Below are 9,188 nucleotides of genomic sequence, written 5' to 3'. Positions count from 1 at the left end.
CTCTAGAAATCAGCAAGGTGGAGCTAAGGGTGAGGCCAAGGGGGGGGGGCAATGAGAAGAGCAGCAGAAGCTGGACAAAGGCTTCACACAAAGGTGCAGACTGATTTTTGCCTCTTTTCTCCCGTAATCTACAGGTGAAACTTGGAAAATTAGAATATTGTGCAAAAGTCCATTAATTTCAGTAATGCAAATTAAAAGGTGAAACTGATATATGAGACAGACGCATTACATGCAAAGCGAGATAAGTCAAGCCTTAATTTGTTATAATTGTGATGATCATGGCGTACAGCTCATGAAAACCCCAAATCCACAATCTCAGAAAATTAGAATATTACATGGAACCAATAAGACAAGGATTGAAGAATAGAACAATATCGGACCTCCGAAAAGTATACAGTGTACTGTGCTTGATTGGCCAGCAAACTCGCCTGACCTGACCCCACAGAGAATCTATGGGGCATTGCCAAGAGAAGGATGAGAGACATGAGACCAAACAATGCAGAATTGCTGAAGGCCGCTAATGAAGCATCCTGGTCTTCCATAATACCTCATCAGTGCCACAGGCTGATAGCATCCATGCCATGCCGCATTGAGGCAGTAATTGCTGCAAAAGGGGCCCAAACCAAGTACTGAATACATATGCATGCTTATACTTTTCAGAGGTCCGATATTGTTCTATTCTTCAATCCTTGTCTTCTTGGTTCCATGTAATATTCTAATTTTCTGAGATTGTGGATTTGGGGTTTTCATGAGCTGTACGCCATGATCATCACAATTATAACAAATTAAGGCTTGACTTATCTCGCTTTGCATGTAATGCATCTGTCTCATATATCAGTTTCACCTTTTAATTTGCATTACTGAAATTAATGGACTTTTGCACGATATTCTAATTTTCCGAATTTCACCTGTAAGATAGCATGCTTGTACTCACAGTTCAGGTGACAAAACTGAATGATTTTTGGCAGACTTTCAATGCATCCCTATGGGTGAATTGGAGATTCTGATCTCCATAATGATTGTGACTATGGATCTGGAATGTTATTCTGTACTCATGTAGAATATAAAGGTTTGAGGCTGTGTCCAAGAAACTTGGGAGAGGAGAAGACTGTGCCTGGGCTGCACTGGTATGCAGAAAAGCAATGTTCTTCTTTAGTTACATCATGGACAGTTGGGAGGTGACGTTTTAACGGAAATAATGTGGCACATGGCCTGGTTTGTTCACATTAGTCATCTAGGACAAGGACTCTGGGTGTTCTGTTTATGTACCCCACTCTCTCCACACCTTGTGGTTAGGAACTCTCTCACACACAAGATATTTTGCCCAGGGGCCCAAAAATCCTGAAGCAGGCCCTGAAAGTGCTACAGAGGAAAGGTCCATTTCTCAAGATACAGGAGTGCTGCTAGGATTCTAGATGATATAGAGACTAATTAATGTAAAGTAAGATGTGAAATGAAGCTAGTATATTCACTTTGTGTTCAATCCTAGCAGCTTCTTTTGGTAAATTAAAATAAGAAAGCAAACACCATGTCTCAGGGGTGGACCCCCCCGCCCCCGCCCCAAACATTTGGTAGTGGTGCTGGAAACCTATTAGTTCATATCTTCAATCTCCATAACATTCCCCTCTCCCTGCCAAAAATGTCTTTCCTCTGCCCCCAACAATTTAAGTGAGAAGTTTTCCCTCTGCCTGTACCCAAGTTGCCAAGCAGAAAGTCTCAGCCTGTTGTTTCATAGATGGGCATATTCAGTTATTTTAAAAATGTTTTAATGCTTTTTAATTAGCAAGCCTCTTCATAAGATTATAATGCAAAGCTTTTGTGCCCTCTGAAGCTTTGTCTACTGTTCGATATCATGGTGATGGCCTGTCTATTAGAAGTCTGTCTGTGGACTATAGCTGAGTAAGAGAAAAGGAAGTGAAGTGAGTCCTGGACTAGGTGAGCATTCTTTACCAAGCTCTCTTTGCAATGCTGACTCATATGCCTCACACAGGGAAGAGGACAGATGAGGGAAAATGCAAAATTAAATCTGGTACTGCAGCCTCTCCTGCAAAGCTCTCATGCCCTGCAAAGGGAGTCTGGCTGAAGTAACCCACGTCTGGCCTGGCAAAGGGTTTGGCCTTGCCTTCTTCCCTCTGTAGACTGGGGAGGCAGTTCAAATAAAAGCCATTTGTGATAGTTCGTAATCTCATCTTCTGGGTCTTGTTGACTTATTTCGGATTTCAAATGTAGATTTTCAGAAGTCCATCGTACACTTTTGGTGCATAGAAAAGTGAATTCCACCAGGTGTGACTTTTCTATATGATGAAGAGTGACAGAAGTTTTACAGTGACAGAAGTTTCACCTGACACAGAATGTGTTCTTGTGCTGAGCTCTTCTATGACCACACATCACAAAAACCAACTTAAGCCTGGTATGTTGTTTTTAATGTTCAGTCAGTGTGACACTACCTAGCCACATGATTTGCGATGCAAATCTTAATTGCTTAATTTAAAAAAAAAATCATTATTTTTAATACTAAAAAATCCTTAGATCGAAATTATTTTTCTTACTGACTGCCTTTTATCCACCTCTTTCAGCAAGTCAGCTCTTGATGTCTCTTTAGCTGCAATATTTATTTTATTGCACATTTGTAGCCTGTTTTCCCGCTGTAATCCTTGTGATACTCCTTTGAGGTAGGTCAAGCTGAGAGTTAGTGGCTGACCCAGAGTCATCATGGCATTTTTCACACAGCAGGCTGTGGATTGCGAGTTTGAAGTTGCCCCCCAAAACTAACACAAAAAATTGTTGGGGTTTTTTTTACCCTGGATATAAATTGGGCAACACTCTAACTCACAATGAAAAACCCAAATTGTATATGAAGTGCTCCCCATTAGCTCACAGAGACTTCGGGGTAAATCTGGCCAATATGTGAATGCACACCTTCCATTCTAGAAGAGATGAGAGCTAAAAGCCCTATGTGAAAATGACAAAAGTCATTTCAGTCATCTTAGATGACAAAAGTCAGGGGGAAACAACTATATTTATCTTTTATTGCATGTATTTTATTATATAACTGATTAAGCTACTGATTAAGCTGTTTTGTGCAAAGTGTAATTATGTTACATTTGGTTCACATTCTGATATAACCATTTTACAGTGCACCAAACTAAACCACTGCCCAACAGAAAAGTTAGAGCAAACCCATTTTAGCTTGGCTCTAGCTATTTTCTTGGCTTCTTGCCCAGTCTTGCTTATTTCAACCACAAAAGCCATATGGTAATGTCATTTTAAAAAGCCAAAGAAAACATTTGTAAGGATGCAAAACCCAACACCCATCATGTACTTGGCTAAATAATCACAGTTTAGTAGCCAATGAAGTCCCCCTCTCCCATAAAAATCCAATAGAACATTTAAGGTAAATATATGAGCTTAGTGTCTTTCAGGGTGTCGTATAGTTGTTTTGATTGTTACTAAGGTTTTAGATGCACTATGTGATTCTTAAATGATTTAATCTAGCATATGAAATCTTTTGGAGATCTAGTTTGAACAGTGCAATTAGATTGGGTAAGAGATTACCAAATAGTCTACCTCCTGCTAATGAGACTTGGGCTACTTTCAAACTTCAGTAATATGCTCATTTTTCAGGCAACTCTTACTAAAAAAAAGGCCAGTTGCAATGGCTGTAATTACATGTTCCTGTTCAGGAGAGATGTTACTTCAACATTCCCACTGGACACTGGTTCTCAACCAGTACGTTGTGGCTTTACAGAACATATCAATCATCATCATCATCATCATCATCATCTATATTTCTCTAAGATGTACCTGTGGCTAATCCCATGTGTGGCAGCTCTCACAGGAGTTCACGAACAACTGCCAGATAGCCATGGGTATGGGCAAGAAAATGCTGGCGGCAGCTGGCTGGCTGGCTGGCGGGGAAAGAACGGTGGTGAATGGCCGCCACTGCCAAGCAGAGAAAGTGGCGGGCAGGCAAGAAAACTACAGGGCGGGCGGCGGAGAGGGTGGCGTAGCCTCTCTCTCTTGCCTGCCGGCCAAAAGGAAAGATGGCCTGGTCCATCGGGTGGAATAAAGTGGTCCGCCGGCAGGTGGGCAGCAGAGAGTATGGCGCACTCTCTCTCCGGCCCAGCTGCCGGCCAAAAGGAAAGATGGCCTGGCCCGCCAGGCGGAAGAAGGTGGCCAGCTGATGGGTGGTGGAGAGGACGGCGCACTACTTCTCCAGCCCAAAGGAAAGATGGCCTGGCCTGCTGGGTGGAAGAAGGCAGCCGGCTGAAACACTCCCTCTCTGGCCCATCTGCTGGCCCGGCTGCTGGGAGAAGCAGCAGGGAGAAAGCAGGGGGGGGGGGACACAAAATGGGGCTGAACGGGGGGAGAATGAAATGGGGCTGGTAGGGAGAAAGGGAGCGCAGATTCTTTGCACCAGGTCACCTAGTTTCATAATAATACTTTCTTGAGTATGTAAAGCAATTCACATATATTATCTTGATTAGTAGGATAAGTATTATTATCCCCTAATACAGCTAGGGAGCAGAGACTGGGTTGCTTGCGTAAGGCCACTTTGGGAGTTGGGGAGAAGTGAGTTTCAAGCCAGGGAAGTCCCAGTTTGCAGCTCAGTCTCTTAGCTTCTATACGATGCCAGCTCCCACATGGTGCTCATCACTTCAGGCATCTGTTCCTGGTTGGTGAGCAGAAAAAAATGAGCAAAATATATTTAAATGCTGGTCCTTTATAATAGGGCTATGACATAGCAAAATCAAGATTGCCTTATGCTGTGGGTGTGTGTCTTCTGGCATGTGTGATGAATGGACTCTAGGTAAGCAAGAAGGCCATACCATCTTCAGCTGGGTGCATATTTCATGCAAGGAAAAGGCTTCAGACCTGTGAAATTTGCATGTTCTTAGGGGCTACTAAAAGGCATAGAATCAATATTTTTGCCAGAGGTTAGCTGTGTCAGTCTACTGCAGTAAAGATATCACAAGAGACTCTTCACTATCACGATTATTAGTCTGCTTACAAACAGCATGGCCAACTAATAACTTAGGCAACTTATATGTGTGCGGTGCAATTTGTGAAGTAAATGTCAACTTTTTATTCTTCCAGTGTTCATTTGGGGTTGAAACTGTCAAACCAACCCCCTCTTCCCTCCCAGCTTCCGTTCCAACCAGAGGTGTGTGCCCCAATCTGCCCAGTGGCAGTCCCCGTGGAATCCACAGACACACAAAGCGCCCATCATTTAAGGTTGCTAAACCAAGAACAGCAGAGTAAGCGGCCAGCCGGGCAGTAACCAAAGAGACAGAGAAAAAGAGCCTCCCCTTTTCTCCCCCACCCCGCGCAGTTTTGAGAAGGCAAGGCGAAAGGGCGCTCCCCAGCTACATCCGGGTGAAGCGGTTTCATGGCTCTCGCAGCTTCTCGCTCTTGGGCATCTGGTAGGCTCTGGCAAAGGGGCGGAGCCGTTTTCTCAGGGCCGAGCATGCGCATGCAGGACAGTGGAGGGAAGCGGGGGAGGGGCGGAGGGAAGCGTGCAGCTGGGACGAGCCGGGGCTGCAGGTAACGGGGGCGGGCGCGATATTCCCCCCTCCCCACACCTCCGAGGGAGAAACTGGGTGTTCTGAAGGGACTGACTGCCATGCATGCACCTTCCGGCGAGGAGTCTCTGCAGAGCCTTGGCTTGGCGTAGAAGGGAGACTCCTCCTGGAAGTCCATTACCTTATTTTGTTTCTGGGTTCTTCTTCCTGCTACACTTCAGCGTTTTCCGCTCCCCAGCGCTTGTCAGCTTATTTACTCCTGGCACCAGTTGAGTGCTTGGTGATGATGATGATCATCAGAGTCTGCTCCAGGTTATGAGATGGCTTTGGTGGCATGCCTTGGTGGACTCCCCCATCCACCTGCTGGTCGTTTCCCCCCAGTGGTCCCAGGTTTCTCCACCACGACATCCAGAGCTGTCCCGGTGGAGGGCTGGAGCGTTGTGGGCGAGAGTGCGTGCAGCCCGCCTGTGGCCATTCTCCTCCTGCCTACCGTCTCCTTCCCGCTGCAGGCCAGGGACAAAGCACATAGCCGCTGGTGGGGGGATGCTCAGATTTCCTCCCAACTCCCAGACACATCCTTCCCCACCTCCCCCTCGCTCACCTGGGTACCCTCCTGGCCATAGCAGGTGGCAGGCAGGAGGATGGATGCCAGGTGGGTGATGGGGAGTTTGCACCTGCTCTCTCACCGCCGAATCTACCCGCCACTTTGCAGCGGAGGTGCGGAGAGAAGGGTGGATGGGCAGTGGGGAATACTTACTCACTCACCTGCCCCCCTCGCTCCTGCTGCCTCCACTGACTGCAAAAATGGCAGGTGGAGGTGGCGGTGAGGAGGGTGGGCGGGCGAGCTGGTGGGCGCTGCCTATCACGCACCTGCTTGCCCTCCTTGGCTCCATGCAAAGTGTTGGTTAGAGGCGGTGTGAGGAGGGCAGGTGCACGCTCATTGGCACCCACCCTCCTGCCCACTGCCTTCTGTGTCCAAGAAGGCGGGCAGGCAAGCAGGGGGTGGGAGGAGGGACAGAGGGCGATGACCCTGGGTGCCATGTGACCCAGGCTATGGATTACATGGTTACCACCTATGTGCTCCAAGTGGGTGCTTAGCTCACTTTAATGGGTGGGCCAGCCCTGAAAATACTGGAAATGTCTTCAGAGTACAGCAGCTGGATACCATCACAGGGCTGTCCTTAGGAGGGCCGCAGGGCTGAGGGCGAATCCGCATGTTCAGGGCCTCATGGGGAGGTTGCAGGGAGGAGTCTCCTCCCCAGGGCTGGTCCAAGGGTCTGAGTTGCCCCCGGTGAAGCCTGTGTGGGTCTCCCTGCCCCGTTGCCTGCCTTGGCACCCTTTCCCAGATACCCCTCCACCGCCTCCCTGCGAGGTACCCTCCGGCACCGGGTAGTGCACGCCTGCCCTCCTTGCATGGTGCCAAGAGTCCCTCTGAATCCCTGCCTGGCCTGCATGCCCCCTCCAAGCGGGAGGCGGGGGGGTGTCCCCTAAGGCCCATGCGTGCATTCTCCCGCCTGCCACAACCAACCCTAGTGCCCAGCAGCAGCAGTGCTTTCAGCACCCTCTCTGGGACAAGAGAGTGCCCAGCTCCTCCTCCAAGCAGCAGGCACACTGCTGCTATTAGGCTGCAGTGGGTGGTTGGGGTGGGTGGGAGAATGTGCAAGGTGCCTGGGGAAGTGTGGGGCTGGGAATGACTGTCCCTACCCTAAGGACAGGGCTGATGATGCCTGAGAGGAAGTGTGAGCAAGTGGTCCAGAGGCAGCTGTTTCAAGAGCTCTCACTCGCTCCTCTGATTAACTCCCCTGCGGTTTCTCTCTAGGAGGCACGGTGGGGCTGGGCTCAATCCTCCCTGCCACACTGTTGAGGATTTGGAAGTGCGGCCAAGTGGGCTGAAGTGGTACTGTTCCTGTAGGACACAACTCTCAGGGAGCCCTGTTGTGAGGGCTTCTATACTCAGCCGCATCTGGCCCCGATGTTGCTGTTGCCAGGAACTAAGATGATTGCTGCTGCAGGAGCCAGCGAAGGAGGTTCTGTGTTCCAAAGGAGGCTTGTGCTGCCTCTCTTCCCATGTGATAGTCACAAATGTTTGCAAACATGTACTTGCCAGGGAGCTGTGATGGATGGCACCTCCCTTTTGAAGGCATACTTTGGTAGCAGACAGAGCTTGCTTCTGTGCAGTGTGTGAAATAGCCCTTAGTGGTCTCTGCTGGATATAATAAAGGCAGGGCTCAGGAGGCCCTATAGGCCTTGGGGTGGTGTTGTGAAGCTTCCCGCCAGGGAGTTTGCCGGCTGGGGTTGTGAAGCAGGGAGTTTGGGGACTGGGGACGGAGTTTGTGGAAGGCTGCAACATAAAGTGCTAGGGAATTCAGCAGAAGGGGGCGGGTGGTGGTTCGCCGCCTCCAGATGTACCAGGGAGCTTGAGGCCGCCTCAAGACGCGCCAAGGAGCTTGAGGGTGCTGCAGAAAGTGGTTGGGCAGCAGGGAGGCCATTGTTAGTGCCCGCCTGCCACACCCTCCGTCAGGAGGGAAATAATGGCGGTGGCAAGGAGGTGGGCGGACAGCGGGCGAAGCCCCTCTGGCTGGGAGGCGGCGGCGGCGGGACATGAGGAGGTGGCGGCAGGTGGGGGAGAAATAATGGTGGCGGCGAGGAGGTGGGTGGGCAGGTGAAGCTGCCGGCCAGGAGGAGGAGGCGGGAGGTGGCGGCGGCGTGACGGCCTGGCCCAGCTAGAGATGCAGATACTCTGCGCCTGTGCCCACTAGTTCATACCTATTTATTGAGGTGCACCTTTTGCTTATTATTTTGCTTATCTGTATGATACAGCCCGAATTAAGCATTTTAGGTTAGGTTTCTGCATGTGGCGAGATGTCCCAGTAATTAAACTGGCCCACATGAGACTGACAACTGGAATGGGAGGTGGTCATATGTTTAAACAGAGCTACCAATGTTCCTGAATTTGGCAAATGTATTTCCAAGACCTGGTTGGATGAATGTGTGTGTAAATGTGAATATTTCCCAACTTGGTCTGCTAGGGTTGTTTATGCTGTAGCAGACTAGACTGAGGGAGCTGGGGAGTTGCAGTGATTTATCATGATTACACCTCTCTACTAGATGTACCCTTTAACCGTCTACCAGTTTGAAGTATGTTTCTCAAAGGAAGGTGTTTGGAATGGAATAGGGATTCTCTTGATATACCGCTCACCTTGCTGCCCACCAGTCTTCGTGCCTGGGCTAGTTGGACCTCTCAGGTGTGGTGTTGGAGGCTTCTAAATATTGGGGAACTTCAACATCCAACATTCAATCCTGAGCCACAACCTCTCTGTTGAGTGTGGTTCAGGATTTCAGGGCCACCTTGTGTCTGTCCCAAAAGATTTCTAGCCCCACTCATTCAGCGAGGCACTTGCTGTTTACCCCCTCCCCCTCTTCTGAATGGAATGATGGTGATTTGGAAATGGAAATTCCCTTGTAGACTTATGGAGACTCCTAACTTCTGCAGGGCTGAGGGAGACCTATTAGAATGGTCTGTCCCTGGCATTGGATAGATCCAAGTGGCTTTCTGAGCAATGCTGGCAGAAGATTCAGGATGCATCTGCCCAATCACTGGCTAGAGCAATTGTTAGGGCCTCTTCTGTAGTGGCGATGGCTGAAAAGAAGTCTCACAATGTCACA

General features: G+C 49.0%; 1 protein-coding gene across 5 annotated transcripts in view; it reads left to right on the top strand.

The window, feature by feature from the left end:
- The first annotated feature begins 5,369 nt into the window (after positions 1 to 5,369).
- CCDC91 (coiled-coil domain containing 91) overlaps positions 5,370 to 9,188 on the top strand; it is a 193,662-nt gene continuing 189,843 nt past the window's right edge. Inside the window, exon 1 of one of the 5 annotated variants that reach the window (XM_053255620.1) lies at positions 5,370 to 5,423. The gene's annotated coding sequence lies outside the window, so the exon portion shown is untranslated. Of the gene's footprint in view, positions 5,424 to 5,460; positions 5,545 to 9,188 lie in introns of those variants that run through there. The other 4 variants (XM_053255617.1, XM_053255622.1, XM_053255621.1 and 1 more) reach the window with 4 other exon arrangements.

The sequence above is a fragment of the Hemicordylus capensis genome, chromosome 5 (genome assembly GCF_027244095.1).
Source record: "Hemicordylus capensis ecotype Gifberg chromosome 5, rHemCap1.1.pri, whole genome shotgun sequence".
Taxonomy (NCBI): domain Eukaryota; kingdom Metazoa; phylum Chordata; class Lepidosauria; order Squamata; family Cordylidae; genus Hemicordylus; species Hemicordylus capensis.
The sequence above is the reverse complement of the archived record's forward strand: the minus strand, read 5'-3'. Positions and strand labels throughout refer to the sequence as shown.